This window comes from Capsicum annuum, chromosome 4 (assembly GCF_002878395.1).
Source record: "Capsicum annuum cultivar UCD-10X-F1 chromosome 4, UCD10Xv1.1, whole genome shotgun sequence".
Taxonomy (NCBI): Eukaryota; Viridiplantae; Streptophyta; class Magnoliopsida; order Solanales; family Solanaceae; genus Capsicum; species Capsicum annuum.
The window spans coordinates 105688175-105706048 of NC_061114.1; positions in this window are offsets into that span (position 1 = coordinate 105688175).

Sequence of the window (17874 nt, forward strand, 5' to 3'; positions counted from 1 at the left end):
CTTGTGTAATCATGATTTATATTTAATCCAAGGTAAGAATCCTTCATTGTCTTGAGGCTCTGGATTTATCCCAAATAAGCTTAATACTTACTTGATTATTGAGTGTTATAACTTTTTAATTATATTTGAACAATGGGTTGGTCTTAGAAACTCATTTTTCATATGTGGGACCCACATAGGGTCTTTTGGTGTTGTTTTGGACCTGAAGTACAATGGTGAAATATAGATATTAATATTCATATAATAATGCATATATTATGTTTTTATAGCATTTCTACTTAAAGAAGCTTTGAGGAAAGGGAAAGTAAAGGTTATCAATTGATGAGCTATAATTAGATTTGAGGCATGTTAGGCTTACTTTTGGTTAATTGAGATTTATTATAGTAGGACCTTGATATCTTGGTAAGATTGGGAAGGGTTTTAGGTGTTGGCATGATAAACGGTAATGTTTGGTCTTAGTTGACCCACTTAGGCCATTGAACTCATTAAGTGTGATACTTGACTTATAATCTAAAACACTGGTTAGTTGGAATTGGTATCTCATTAATAGGATAAGAATGCTCTAGTTGTTCTAGTTAGATAGGAATGACCTTTTTCGCTCACATTAATATCAAGTTACCGTTAGACATGCATAATTGTGAAATTGGCCTTAGATGCTTTGGATGAATTAGGAGTAGTACTTGAGGAAGAGTTGTACCATAGAACTAGTGTGTATTCATAAACCTCTAAAACATAATTTAGATGACTTAGTCTAGTCCTAGGTAGAATTTAGACTTGAAGAGATAATTTGGGATATTAGAAGTCGGACTTGACCCACCTTAAGATTAGATTACGTAGTTCATTAGAGACCTAGATACTTGTTAAACACCTAGAATATGGTTTTGTTCATATGATTTCCAAACCTGGTAAATGGTTTATTTGTGATGTTGATTTTTGAAATAATATGCATACTTGATTGTTATCTGTTGTCATTATTTGGGTAACAATGAAAAGAATTGTAAATTGAACCTATGACTATCCTATCACTTAACTTATTTGCTCGTTTACTATGTGATACTTAGATTATGTCATTACTCATGTTATGTTCAAGCCTAGTGACTAAACTAATGTTTGTACAAATGACTATATTTGTGCTAGTATTCGAATCATGCTAATAAATAGGAATTCTAAAAAGTATAACCATGTCTGGGAATTGACCATGCTAATAATCATGTTAAGCCTGGTAATGTATTGAGTGTTCACATCATATGAATATACATGTTGATGGACCTACTATTATAATGTATTGATTTTAAATGGTGAGGCACAATGATATGTCTTTCCTTACCTATCTTACACTCTATTCTTGTGGGGCTTGCCTTTGTTATGTCTCTGGCTATATATATATATATATACATATACACATATATAAAAATTGATGTCATGATGACTATTGATATTATGATAATGCTCAGTATATTTGGAGGATGTATTTATAATATTATGATGCCCAGTACATTCAGAGGATATATTGATGATATGATGATTCCTAGTAAATCCAGATTGATAGTACGATGAGTCCTGGTACATTAGGAGGATATATTGAAAATACAAAGATACCTGGTACATCCGGAGAATATATTGATGATATGATAATGCCCGGTACATTCGGAGAATATCAATGATATATTGTTTCTCGGTACATCCAAAGAAAATGATGCTCGGTCAGACCAGGAGATATATTAACGGTATGATGATTCCCGGTTCATTCGGAAGATATAGTAATGTTATGTATGGTAAGTATATATGTGTTTATGCATTTTTATGTTCTATTATGATTATATCCATGCATGCTTTAAGGGGACGATGTTATTCTTGAGTTGTTAGTTATAGTTCTTTTATACAAATTACTCTTTAAGCGACATGGGTTATGTATGTGCTAAATAGTAAATAGAAGTAGACTATGCCTAGTAAAAAGTTAAGACTAATCGGAAAGTGGAATCTTGTGTAGAAATAAGAATTCACCTTATGGGTATATTTCGTTTGGGTGAAGGGACTTTGTTAGAAACATTGCCTAGTAAACTGAGACATGTAGTGACTAGTTGTCTCTTGAGTGACTATAGTATTTGATGAATAAAAGTCAAGAATACTAGTCAGTGAACCTTGTTAAGTTGAAATATGGTAATTGGCAATTACTGTTTTTGCATGGTTAATGACGATAATAGGTTTAGCATTGTTAATCCTTGGTGATATTGATGCCCAAAGTATAATGTTGTTTGGTTGTCAAATGATAATTGGTCGATTTATAGTGCTAGGTAGTAAGACTCATTGGGTGATAGATAGATAAGTGTATTTGATGATACTTAACTTTCCCTACATGATGACTAGTGCATCTATGATAACTGTTAATGAACTTTGGTTAAATGGCGACTATGATTTAGTAATGCATCCTGATTAGTTGTAGATGTCGGCTTTAGTGAATAATATTTAGTTGCTATCCCGTGAATAAGTATTATGTAAAGAATCAGTTAGGCTATAATTGGAGATCCTATAATAGCTAGTGAATTAGTAGTTTAATAATAGTAAGTGCTGGTTTTTAATAACGAGTAGATGGATTATATTGATGGCATAGATATCTAAATGGCTATATGACTATGGTTATGATTATATTGGTATATGTTATTTCAATTGTGGTAATTAGTGATGATTATGAATTTTGGCATATGATCGTTGATGCTAAGTGCGGTGAACCATGGATAATGAGTAACTGGCTATATGTGTATACTTAATGAATTAATCCTTTGATGTACTCTCCGGTGGTATAGGATGTCGTGACGGGTTCCTTAATTTCTGTACTCTTGAGTGTACTCACTGCTGGTACGAGATGCCATGGTGAGTTCTTTTACGTTATACTTAGATGGATGTATATACGTCAACTTGGTATTTATGTGATTGTGATTGTACTAGCTTTGTTGTACACTTTTGGATCATTTACTTCCTACATATGGTGGTATTAATATATTTTGGTTTGATATGTCGTATTTTCGTTCTACGTTAATTATTTATTATATATAGTGTTGATGAATACGATTCAGGTTCAATTTTGTACCTTGACTTAGAGATATTGTCTTATTTTATATCATTTTTATTTCATGATTTTGCTAGTCATCCGATGATGCCTAGTGAGTCCTTATTGTTTTGGTACCCATATTACACTTTTATACCTTTTTGGTGCAGATCCGAGTAGTAGTTGATGCCTCTAAGTCATGATGGTGCAGTGTTGATCTCCCGAAGACAGGATGAACTATTGGATTTTTTAGTCACCCGTTTCTCTCTATCTTTATTCAGACTTTTGTATTTGAGATGAATGTATTGACTATTTTAGACATGGATTGTATTTCTTATTATCATACTTAGATGCCCTTGTATGGATATTACCAGGTCGTGGGATTGGTATTCGTATTTTGATTGTCTTCTTTTAGTGGAACCCCGTTGGTTATAATTGTGTTCGTATATTTGGCTTACGTTGGGTGTCTCTACCAAAGTAACACATTGCCTTAGTAACAATTTACGTTGTCGGCTTACCAACTGGTTGGTTTTAGTAGGTGCCATCATGACCCGCGAATTCGGTCATGGCACTGAGAAACACGACTGCATATATAATGGGTAATATAACATAATGCCAAGGTTTATATTCACAGAATAAGGTTAGGATTACCTCTTGAAGCTATTGCTTCTTGAAACTAGGGCATAATGTGATACATGAGTTAATGGATAATGACCATCATAACGTAGATCTTGAACACTTGGAAGCTCGCTTTTCTGAGATCTAGTTTTGCTTTTATTTCATGGGGCAGGAGTATGGACATATGTGACATAGAGAATGTGGGCCTTATTATAAGCACCATTACAATACATACAACACTAGTAGAGTGCCCTCTTACAAAAAATAGGAGAGAATTGCAAGAGTAGGAGTCGATTCACCACGATTCTCCGTTGAGTCCCACCATTTGGAAAAAATTTAAGACCAACCCTCGTTCTCCATCTTACAAAACCTATAAGAAAAACAGTCCACTCTAAGGGGTATTACCATGGACATGTACTAGGACACTTGGAACTCACATACTTAAACCTAATCTACCCAGATGCTATCTAGGGTTCAACATATTCTTATGAACTCCATTCCCTAATTCATCTAATGACTTAGCCCCCAATTCATCGGTTCAACCTTAAATCTCCGACCTATATGTAATAATTTCCCCATCGTGAGGAAAGCCAAGAAGATTCTGACTGACTGCTATAAAGGACCTTCAGAACTAGAAGCCTTAACCTGAACTAGAGGGTTTAGACACCCTTTGGAAAACAGTTTTCGGGCTCTAATATAAAAAATAAACCTTCCCTCAGGTACTAGGGAAATTACTTCCCATTCTATAACTGACTCATTAGGAATCTTGAAAATGACCTTAAGGGTCCAACAATCAAAAGAGACATATCATGAGTGCAACCAATCCTCCGGTAAGATTACATCAAAATCAACCATGTCCAACCATACTAGATATACCATGGTTCCCTACCACAGATGGATACCACATAATCCACCATAGACTCTCCTAACTATAACAAAGTCACCTATGAAAGAGCAAACTGAAGATCAAGGAAATTGTACACATCATGAGAAAAGAGTTGTAACGTACCTGAATAGCATCAGAAGATACCTCAAATTCATGATGAGTGGCAAGAGCATAAGGATAATTTTGGCCAGTGCTAGTACCAGAAGTAGAATATGCTGGTACAAAAATCGAAGAACTAGAAATCGGAATCTTATTAGCTTCAATGGAAACACTATCAAAAGGACAATATTGCCGCATATTACTGGGTTGACCACAGTTGAAGCATCGATTCTTCTCCTCACTACAAAATCCAAGATGCCACTTATTACAAAGTTGTCAAGAAGGATAGGGATGGACTAACTGGGTTCTACTAGACTAATATTTTGCATCATGTTCCCTAGGACTACCAACATTTTAAAAACGATGATCACCAAACGGCTTAAGGGTAAGGGGGCTTAGCCTTTGGGTATAAACCAGAATTTTCCCAATTCCCTTTCTTGGTCGACTATCTCCCATTCTAACTTTATTTTAATGACCCTAAACACTCTATGAATATCTGAAATCCTTATTCTGCCTCTTCCCAATCCCTAACTGATTCTTTCTCCTACCAACAAGACCAGACTAGCATAAAGAGAGACTATAATTCGGGTCAACGAATGAATAGAATGAGTAATCTCAAATTTAAAAATATCTCCTTAAGGTAGTAAGGCATAAATATCATCATCTCGAGAAGCATGAGGAGGATTGGTAGGGACAGGTCAGACTTCATAAGGGTAGTTAGAAATAGTGACCCTAGACCAGGTCTGTACCCTATAAGTAGGATGAGTTCCATCCACATTGTCCTACAAAGGGACATAAGAGTTTCCATGAGCTTCATATTATCTGGGAGGCACTGAAATGCGATCAAACATGAATTATAAGAGATTTTAATGTCCTAAATATAATAGTCTAAAAATAAAACAACAAGAAAGAAAAACATTCCTAAATGCCTCATAGTGTCTCCCTTATAAGTGCGGCCCGCTACATACCCATAAAATGGACACTACTTGACATTGCTTTGTGGACATCCAATTGACTATGCAACTAGGATCTCATTCCAACTTTTTCACGATCCAAACCAGGTTCTCACCATAAAAGGTATCTCAAGTACACCATAGACTAGAGACCACCTCCTTCACCTATTCAGACAGAGCATACACACTAACGGAGACTGAATTTTGAACATAAAATAAGATTGGAAAGATAAGATCAGAGACATCTATGATATGTCATAGATCAGACCAATACAAATACCTAAGTGCATAGTAATCCACAATACCATATAACCAAAACTAAAATTAATAAAGTCAGGACATATCGTTGGATACAGCCAAAAACAACTCAAAGGAAAAGTTTATGACATAACTAAGCTATAACATGAAATGAAGCCTTCAAAGTATGAAATCACACTACTTCAGTCTGATTCATAAAATATCCCTCGATCAACTACACACTATGTATGAGAACTAGACGTATGCCCAATTCTTGCATTATGTAGAGATATAGCATATGTAAAATGGTTAGTGGGTTTAGAGCTAGCATATAATTCAGGGATAAGGGAACAAAAAAAATTCCATGATCAATAATTCAAAACCAATCCAATCTAGTGTACATAACCATATGCCATTACATTTATATATATACCATATATCGGGGTAGGGAACAAGGATTGGCATGAACTTTAAAATATATACTTAGATTGTGTAGCTTAACTTTTATATTAGTACCCATAGGTAGTATGAGTCCCAATTCTCACTCCCTGGTCGAGCCCTAGTGTGTGTTGTCCCATGAACTAGAGAATAATCATATATATACAAAGAAGACTCAAACCTCCTAATCATATACTAAGTTGACTTAAGCACCTAATCATGTAATGAAATATGGAGGACTCAAACCTCCTATTCTCATAGTATTAGTAGAATATAACCTCCCTTGTCATATGGAAAAGGACTAGAACTCCAGGCCATTTAAAGCCCCGCACCAGCAAACACGATTTCTTATGTTGGTGCCTTGGGACTACCCACCTTCACGGCCTAACTACACAATCCTCTTTTGAGCCCAATTAAAAAATATGCACACATACCCAAATAAGTTCATTGTCATACCTATACACTACTTAGCATGCTTGGACTCTAAGCCTCAGCCAAAAAGGACTTCAAAATAATTAGTCATTTGGGGACTCAAACTCATTTAATAAATTTGGGACTCAAACCCATTTATGTTTCAATAGGGAGCTTATTGCATTCAAATAGTTTTAAAGATAGTTTAATATATATAGTTTTCACATTTCAAACATATTTCAAAATATTAGGTTGAGAACTAATTTAATTGTTATTATTTACAAAATTGGGGGAAAGCACAATACCCTAGTTTATTAGCCATACTTATACACCCCAAAAGTTCAAAATCATTAATAAAGAATAAACAATGCATAATAATCCATGAGAAAATAATTTAATCAACCATGTCGAAACCCTTAACCCATATCAAAACCCACACTAAATTTTACATCAATAATTTTTTAAGTATCATGCTTTATGGAAACCAAGTTTGAGGGTAGAATCACATGCCTAAAATATCAAGAATTATATAAAGAAAAACTTTGAATTGACCCCTGGTCCTCAATCTTGAGAAAATCCTAGCTTAGTTTACTTTAGGGAATTTAAGAAAGAAGATGATATGTTCTTTTATTTTATGAGTGGGAATAAGGTCTCATTAGTGTATATAGCTCATGTATTATGTTTAAGGAAATAGGGAAATATCGAAAATAACCTTAGTAAAAAGACTAAAAATTGATATGGGAACTAATCATAAAAATTGATTTATTATCATTATCATTGTCAAGGCAGGGCAGTGAGCTCAAGGGTCAAGGAATTTTCAAGGACCAAAAATTTTGGGTGTTTCATCTGGCTTGCTTTTACCACATAGATTTTATATTGGTATATTTTAGTTAATTTCAAGTGTATTTATGAGGGGAAGGCTCCATGTTAAAGACTTTTAGACCTTATGTATCACACAATCATCATCATCATCATCATCATTATTTTCATTGCATTATCATACATTTTGCATATTTAGTGTCGTATTTAATTTTTGTTTTATATCTAAATATGTGTGCTTTTTTCTTTTATTATTTTTGGTATATGTGTGTATTGTAGAACTATTAGTGGAGATGATATGGGCTGCCATTTGGGATATTTTCTAATTACAGGTGACATGCCCATAGTGTTTTTTTTCTATACTTTATTTTCTACTTTTCTCAGTCGGACTATGATTTTTATTAAATATAAGTGGACTATACTCACTCCTACTGTGACTCTTTGGTGTAGATCCAAGTATGAGTACTTTGCATGGTAGTTGATTTGTGTGGTGTTTTTGTTGTTTTTTGAGGTAGTAGTTGATCTATACTTCCAGAGTAGATCTACTAATTCTTTCTATTTAGTTTATATCTTGTTTTGTATTTAGATATAGATTATATTCCTTTTGCTTATCAGTCGTATATTCTTACTTCTACATATATTAAGTTGGTTCTTACACTGTGACACTAGATTTTGGAGACTTATGGTATCTTTTTTATGTATCTTTCTGCTATTATTGTACATGTGTGGTTTATATTTGTTCTAGAATCCTTACCTTGGGTTTGGTATTGCTTTTCTTTTTTAATATCTATTTGGGTAATAGTTTTACTTGTCAAGGCTTGATGCAACATGTGCTATCATAATCCTTGGTTTTTAGGAAATGACAAATTAATATTAGAGCAGTTAGGTTCAATGATCTCATCAGTGTAAGAACGAGGTGTCTAGTATAGTCTCATGGATTGGTATGTAGACTTCCATATCTATCTTAAAGAGGCTATAAGATATATTTTGGAAAATATCTCTTTCCTTATTATGCAGATTCTTTCATACCTTATATTATAAATCATATTTCACTCTCTTCTGCTTAGAGGGTGTGAACTAGATCCTATGAGGCTAGAGTTTTAAAGCCATCATCCAAGGAAAAAGCTTAGTCTAGAAGATGAGTTGTGGGTCATAGATGGGCCAGAGGCAGTGTATGGGCATGAGGATCTGCCTCTTCTATAGGTAGTAATGGGGGCTCTTCCTTAAGCCTTAGGTTTAGTATGTTAGAGATATGGGGCCTAGTAATGTTAGAAAGAGTTCTACCCTGATGTTGGAGGAGTTATTATTTCTCTTTTTGGTCTGTTTGGAGAGTGTTCCTCTGAGTTCACCTGGTGTTTGTATAGATTTGGGTATTGTACCTCTGTTTGTGCCAAAGTCTACCTATGGTTCTCTTCTAATTCTATGTGTGTATCCGTCAGTAGTACAGACAACTACTTATGGTACTTTACAAAATCTGAGTGTTGTTACTTCTTCTATGCTAGCATCTGAGTATATTATTATATGATTAGGAGCTTATTATTTATCTATATTACCCCTTAGGTAGGATCTCAGCTAACCAAATTCAATATGTCTCCTCTTATTATGAGTACAGTTATTTCTGTTGAGGATTAGAAGAGGTTTGAGATTTTACTTGGTTTGAACCACTCAGGTTAAGTGGTGTAGTGGGTGAGGTTGCCTATGAGTTCTTGCTTGAATATCATGAGAAGTTACATAACTATGGATCGCTAGAGTTGCATAGGATTTCTTACACTACTTATCAGTTAAGAGATATATCTAGGGCTTGGTGGTGGTCACTTGTTAGTTGTAGACCTTTTAGTTTGCCAGAGATGACTTAGGATTAGTTTGTTGAGGTCTTTATGGGGAGATTTATTCCTTACAGTTTGACGAATCATATGAGAGATTAGTTTGATCACATGGAGTAGGGCTCTATGATTGTTATAGAGTATGAGGCACATTTTATGCCTTGTCTAGATATTCTTATGCTAGTATTACCACTAAGTTTAAGTAGATTCAAAAGATCATGAAAGGGTTAGATGTTTTGCTGCAACTTTCTACTACCTAGATGGTAGTGTCAGGCATTATTTCAACATAAAGTGGATTATGTTAAAATAACTGAGTCTATTCTTTGAGTGTGTAAGGGAGGCATGAAAAAGGTGCGCCATCAGGGTGTGTTTTGAGGCCACACTTCTCAAGGTAGAGATTCTAAAGATTTCCATGGGTATTATGGCAGACCCTAGCTGGCATCCTAGTAGTGTTCAAGAGGTGGAATTTCTGGTTCATCAACTTCGTGTGGTCATTCTAGCTCAACCTACCTCCTTTTATTGAATTGAGCCATAGGGTTTTCTTTATGATTTATAAAGCTATACATTTGTCCCAGGATTGTCCCTACCTTGTTTTTAGGCCTACTCCTACATTGACAGTAAGAGTTAGAGGTTTAACTAAAGTTATATGAGGCAGAGGTAATAGTGCTCATGTTAGAGGTTACGAGGCTAGTCTTTTAAGTGGTTGTTGTGGTTAGTTTTATGCTATACCCACCAGACTAGCAACAGAGGCTTTTAACAATGTTATCACCGGTATCATCCAGTTAGTTTTAGATTTTCATTAGTGTTATTTGATCTGAGGTTGATTTTTTCTTATATGACTGCATATTTTTCTTTGGGTTTTTATTGTTCTTGTGAGACTCTTTCCTTGCCTAGCATCGTATTGATGTGTTATAGAAATATAGCACTTTCAAAACGTAAAAGAAGGAAAATATCTATGTTTTTGAGGTTGTTTTATTAGATATGATGCATTTTATGTATGTTTTGTAGGAATTATATTTTGAATGCTAAGTTCATGAAAAGGGTGAAAAAGGTGCTTTGGTCTACCTATTAGAGCAATTATGGATGTTTGGGACACTCCTACTTAATCATGATCAAAGTAAGTTTGATACTTCAAGAAGAGCTAAAAAGATGACTCCCGTCACTTGCTAAGTTAATATGTGGATCGGAAGTATCACTTATGGATCACATGTGGGCAAAGAAAGTGTCAGAAGCCCAAAATATTGAGAGCTAACTTGCAGAATATTTGGTCCCTGGTACTTACACCTACCTTGAAGGCCGCAAGTGCAACCTGTGCCCAGGGTCAGGACACAAGTGTAGACCATAAGTGGCCACTGAACCCATTTTTTCCTATTTTTTTTGGACTTTGATTTTAGGGTTTCTTCATGTACTATAAATACTCTTTATGTGTTTTTTAGTTAACTCACTTTTAATATTCACAAAGTTATTTTGATTCCAATATTTGATTTTGAACTTGGTATTTTCTTTTATTGACTTTGGTTCATTAATTTAGTTAAGGTTGTTGGGTTTTATACTTCTTATTATTTTGATTCATCAATGCTTTTGATTATGAATATTGTTGATTTCTTCATAAGCATGAGCAGCTAGAAGTCCATAACTAGGGTTGTGGAAATGCTGATAGATTGATAAAGTAGGGAAAGTTCTATTGTTGTTCTAAACTAATACCCATGAATGTATTTCTTTAGCTTCAATATTATAATTTTATTAATGGGTGCACACATTAAGATCCCACCTATATTATTGCTACTTATTCCAAAAAAGTAGTAGTGACTAGGAAAAGATAAAAATAACAGTAATTTGGAGTTTAGTTGTTGATCCATGCTTCAAGGTTTTATCTTAGTAAGATGGTTAGATTTTATCTAATAACTAGAGACTTAAAAGGTAATAGGAAACTAGGATTAAGATAAGGGTTAGTAAGGCGACATCCTGAGACTCAAAAGGTAAGGGGTGAAATCTTTCTACTCATCCAAAAGACTACAAAAGATTCATAACTTATCGATTCTTCGTGTAAGGTATTTGGTTGGTTAAATAAAGCACAATAAGCCTACAGAGTTGAGAAACCAGGGGAACACAATCCTACTGTTCAGTTATGATTGATTATAGTTGTAGTTGATATTTGCTACTAGTTCAACACTAATAGTCAAAACCCTCTATTTAATATTCTAATTCAGCCTACTGATTAAAACAATTGAGAGTTGTGAATCCATGTATTACTTTTGGATTTAACCCCAATATTATTGTTTTACAATATTTGGCAGCGACCATATCATTTTTTGAGGGTAGGTATATCTTGGAAGTCACCATGTATCTACCCCTGTATGAGAATCTTTACTGATAAATTAGATGAACCAATTTTTTGTTATGACCATACTTGGGCATGGGACTTTGGTAGATTTGATTATCCTAGTTATGGTAGATTTTGATGTCATTTTAGGTATATATTGGTTAGCTCCTTATTATGTTGTCTTAGAATATTATGGAAAAACTTTGACCTACGCTTTGCTGTGGGTGCCAAGGATAGCATGGAATGGTGTGCATCATTTAGTTCCCAAGAGAGTTATCTCTTTTCATTAGGGTCGTTTGCTTGGTTAAGTGAGAATGTTAGTATTATTTGCTTCATATTCTTAATACTAGTGTTACCTCCTTCTTTGTATTTTGTTCATATTTTCCATGAGTTTGTGGATGTTTTCCCTATGAATTTTCCTATTATAAGTTTTCATCGTGATATTGAATTTACTATTGTATTGAGATGAGCACAAACCCATTTCTATTCCTTCTTATTGGATGGCCCCAACAAAGTTGAAAGAATTAAAGGATCAGTTGCAGGAGTTATTGGATAAAGGATTTATCCAACTTCGTGTATTACCTTGGGGCATGCCTCTCTTATTTATGAAGAAAAGGGATGTATATATGCATATATGTATTGACTATCGACAGCCGAATAATGTGATGGTTAAGAATAAGTATCTTCTTTCTCATATTAATGAATGGTTCAATTAACTTTAGTGTTCTTTGGTGTTTTTTCAAGATTGATTTGAGGTTTAAGAATCACAAGTTCAAGATTAGAGCTTTGGATATTCCAAAAATAGCTTGTCAAACTCAATACAGTTATTATAAGTTCTTAGTGATGTGCTTTAGGTTGACCAATGCCCCAGCCACATTTATGGTGTTAATAAACTAGGTATTTTTGTCATATATCAAATCTTTTAGTATTATATTTATCGTGATATCTTGGTTTATTCTAAGTTTAAGGGTGATTATGAGAAGAATTTACAGATTGTACTCCAGAGATTGAGAGACGGGAAGTTGTATGTTAAGTTCTCCAAGTGTGAGTTTTTATTGAAGTCTTTTTCTTTCTTCGATCATGTGGTGACCAAGGATGGTATAATGGTTGATCCATCCAAGATTCTAATGGTTTATGATTCGGCTAAGGCTACTTCTCCTGTCGAGATTTAGAGTTTTATTTGTTTGGTAGGTTACTATCAAAATTTTTTTAAAGTTTTTTCATCATTACTGCTCTATTAACCATGTTGACTTAGAATAATATTTTTTTATGGTCTGATGCTTATGAGGCAAGTTCTAAAAGATCAAGGATTAGTTGACTTCATCTTCTAACTTGGCTTTGCCTAAGAAAAGCATGGGTTTTATAATTTTTTGTGATGCTTCACGTGTTGGGTTAGGGGTTATGGTTATGTAGGAAGGTAAGGTGATTATGAAGGTTTCTCAGCAGTTGGAACACCATGAGAGGAATTACCCTACCTATGATTTAAAGTTTTGTGTGGTTTTATTTTGCTTTGACATTGTGGAGGCACTACTTATACAGAGTCCATTGTGAAATTTTCTTGTATCATTATAGCCATTATTATTTCTTTACCTAGTAAAATCTTAATATTAGAAAGCTTCATTGGCTTGAGTTGCTTAAGGATTATGACCTTACTATTCTTAATCATTTGGGCAAGGCTAATATAGTTGCGGATGTCTTGAGTTGAAAGTGGCCTAGCATAGGTACCTTGGCATATCTCTTGACCTAGGAGAGGCCTTTAGGCTTAGAGGTTAAGTCTTTGTCTAAATAGATAGTTCGAATGGATATTTAGACAACTGGATGTTTTTTGGCATCTTTAGAGGCTAGGTCTTCCTTAATGGAGCAGATTTGGACTTATTAATTTTATGATGTTAGGTTGAGAGTGATTCAGAATAAGGTGTTGAGTGGTGAGTGGTGAGGCTAAGGAAACCTTTCTTGATTCTGATGGTGTTTTAAGGATTTAAGGCCGAGTTTATGTGACAGGAGTTAGTGATTAGATTAGAATGACTTTTGAGAAGGCTTATAGTTCTAGGTATTCCATCCTCTAGGGGTGACTAAGATGTATCACAACTTGAGACAACACTACTAGTGGGGTGGTATAAGAAAGGATCTAGCGGATTTTATAGCTTGTTGCTTATGTTTCAAGCAAGTGAAGGCCGAGAACTTGAGGCCTAATGGTTTGCTTCAAAGATTACCCATTCCCAAGTTAAAATGGTAATGGATCACTATGGATTTTGTAACTAGATTTCCTAGTAGTTTTTATGGTTTTGATAGTGTTTTGGTCATTGTGGATCAATTGACCAAATCTCCTAATTTCATTTTGGTTCAGGTGTTTTTTAGTGCTAAAAGGTTGGCCCATATCAATATTCATGAGATAGTTCATGCTCATAGTGTACCAGTGTCTATAATCTCAGATTGAGGTCAGTGTTCACATCTTATTTTTGAAAGACTTTATAGTAGGAGTTGGGTACCTGGGTTGATCTTAGCACAATATTTCACCCCCAAACTGACGGTTAGTAGGAGCAGACTATTCAAGTTTTGGAGGATATGCTCCGAGATTGTGTTATGGACTTTAAAGGTATATGGGAGGAACATATAACTTTGGTAGAGTTTTCTTATGATAATAGCTACTATTCCATTATTAAGATGGTTCATTTTAAGGAATTTTATGGTACACATTGTCGCTCTCCAGTTGGTTAGTTTGAGGTTACTGAGATTCGACCACAAAGTACGGACTTGCTTCATAAGTTTTTGGATATAGTTTGGGTCATTCATGGTAGACTTCAAGTAGCTTAGTGTAGGCAGAAGTGTTATACGGATCGTAGACTTTGTTCCTTGAGATTTAGTATTGGTGATTAAGTCTTCCTTCATGTGTCACCCATGAAGGGCGTGGTGAGTTTGGGTTGATGGGCAAGATCAGCCCCAGGTATATTGTACTATTTAAGATTCTTTGAACTATTAGGGATGTGGCTTATGAGTTAGCATTTCTCCTAGATTTATCAGTCATTCATCCAGTTTTTTATGTTTTCATGCATTGGCAATATATTTGAAATGAGTCTCATGTAATTTATTAGGATTCAGTTTAGTTAAATGAGAGATTGTCTTTTACCAAGGAACCCATCTCTATTCTAGCTAGGGATGTTAGGCAGTTGCATTCAAGATACATACCAGTGGTTAAGGTCTAGTGGACACATTGTCCTGTAGATGAGGCTTTTTAGGAGATAGAGTATGATATGTATGGTAGTTATCCCTAGGAAAATTATCCACAGCTTTTTGTAGATTCAGGTATTTCCCATACTTACAGTTTGAGGACGAACTAGATTTTTAGTGGTGGATGATATAAGGACTTAATTATTAGTGATTTTTGTGAATTATTCATTTCTAGGTAATTTGACCATTTTACCCCTCCTCGTGGTTGCTTTGTGTTATTTCTATGGTGTGGGGATGATTGAAATGGTTCACAATATATTTGGGTGTTTTTTGTGTGAGTTTGAGAAATTCGGAGGTTAAAAGGTTTTATAGTTGACATCAGTCAACATTAGTCATTCTGTGCATCAAATAGCAAAACAGACTATACCAGTAGATCAAGTGGTTTAATGGTCAAAACAGATTGTGCAAGTAGATAAGTGGTTTTATGGCTTTCGTATTTCTTTTAGACCCTAGGTTTTGAAAGTTAGGAAATTGGGTCGCATGGGGGAAATTATGTGAAACTGATGTTTTGATACTTTGATCCATTTTTGATACTTTGATCTAGGGTTTTTGTGTTCTTGGGTGATTTCTTCAATTTTTCAAGCTTGGGTAAGCTCCAATCCTTATTTTTTTTAAATTTTTCTTTGATTTTTTTCATTTAAATCTTGTTAAAACTTGATTTCAAAAAGTGAAATTTGGAGATTTTAGCCTGGAAAGTCTAAATTAGTAATTATTCAATTCAAACCCCAACTTTAACCTATTTTCAATTAGATTTTATTTCGTGGATTCCTTTAATCATGGGTAATATATTTTTAGACTAAAATTATGATATTACCCTTCTCTTCCAAAAAACCATTTTTGGGGCCTATTTTGACACCGACCCAAAAATGGACAACTTAGGTATCGTTAGCTTTCTTTTGATGGGTAGATTCTATATTTGTATGTTTTAATTGATTTTAAGTCTATTCGTGAGGAAATGTTCCATATTGAAGGCTTTTAGACCCAGTTTTCTTCATTTGATGTAGGTTATGGTGTAACTTTCTTAAGACTAGGCTGTGTAGTTAATACTGATATAAAATCAAGTTATATGTGTAGGAACTAATCATTAAAATGGCTTTATTACTATTTTGTGCCTGTCTAAGGGCCTGTGTTATTGTTATTTGGTGGTTTTGGAGACATTACTTGCTATGTGTGATACTTGTGAGGTCTTATATGATTTTTTGGCCTGGTATATATGTAATTAGTTGTCTTATTCTTGGTGGAAAAATTTCAAAGTTTGTATTTGTGCGGTATAAAATGGCATATTATTGTATATCGTACTCTATTAGTTTATGGACTATATTGGATAATGGATGGTTGTCATATTGCGTGGATTTATGGGTCACATAGTTGGAATATCTGTTGGATATGGAAATTCACATATTGGTTTGTTGTGAGCTTTACATCCTTATATCATACACATTCATGAAACATTGGTACCACCATGAAATTACTGGTTTTTTCGGATAGAAAATGTGACATCTTTAAAAACCCTCTACCAATGTATGTGCCAGAGAGAAGTTATAGATATTAGATTTTATATGGGTTAAAGAAAATCCCCACCCCATATGTCCTATCTCGAGGGCATATCTTGGTATGTTTATACAGAGGTTATGCAATAACTACATGCAGCACATCATTATCATTATCAACATCTTTATTGCATTTGTTTACATTGTTTGCATTCTGTGTTGTATTTCTTTCTTGATTTGATATCTATCTATGTGTGCTTCTTTATTTTATTTGTCTTTGGTATATATAAATATTGTAGAGACGGTGTAGGCTACCATTTGGGACATTTTCTTATTGCAGGTGACGTGCCTATAGTGTGTATTTTATATACTTTATTTTCAAATTTGCTCAATTGGCCTATGATACCTACTAAGTTCAAGTGGACCATAATAAACCCAACTACTCCCTTTCGGTGAAGATCCGGGTACGAGTGTGTCGCACAATAGCTAATTCAAGTAGTTTTTAGAGTATTTTTGAGGTAGCGGTCACTCTATGCTTCTAGAGTTGATCTACTATCTCTTTCTATTTACTTTATGTCTTGTACAGGTTAAGTTCCTTTTGTACAATGAGTTGTATATTATTACTTTCATATGCATTTAGTTGGTTCTTGCATCGTGACACTAGATGCTGGGAGACTTATGATATCTTTGTTATGTATCTTTCATCTATTATCGTATATGTGTGGTTCGATTATGTTCTAGAAGCCTTACCTTAGTTTATGGTGTTGTTTTCCCTTTTCATATTAGTTTGGGTGATAGGCTTACTTTTTAAGGCTTGTCAGAAAAAGTTCCATCATGACACTTGGTTTGACTATTACGGATGAAAAACTAGAGGGTCAACATTCTTCCTTCAAGGGAAATGAGTCCAAGACATGACTTATAGATAGACCCCATAAGTTGATGGGTAGAAATTGTGCCCAATCTTGCTACCCTGCCAAAGAACCACGAGTCAAAGTTTGAATAGTGGATTCATGGTATGACTCATACCAAAACCCATGAAAAATTACCAAAAATTTTAGTTATGTTGTAAAAAGGTTATTTTTGTATTTACTTTATTTTCCGTCACCTATGCTACATCATTTTAAGGTCAATTAGGAGGGGGAAAGGGTCTTAATCAATTTTTTTTGCCCCATTATATTCCTAAGCATGTTGAAACTTTAGAATAGAGAGAATAAACTCTATCGAGGTTGAAAACCTAAGATTCAAATCAAGTTCAAAATTTCAAATTTTGCTGCAAGAACTCTCCAACTCATGCATTTGCGTATTCTATAAGGGATTCCTTTCACCCTTATTCCTAAAACTTTATCTTAAAATTACGATTTTTAGTTTGACTTTTATGAACACATAATCAAAAATTCATATCCAATCGTGCATAATTCTCAAAATTTAGTTCCCTCAAATTAATTAATGAAATGATCTCCAATAAAAGATATGATGCATAATTTCAAGGGATTTAACTCAATT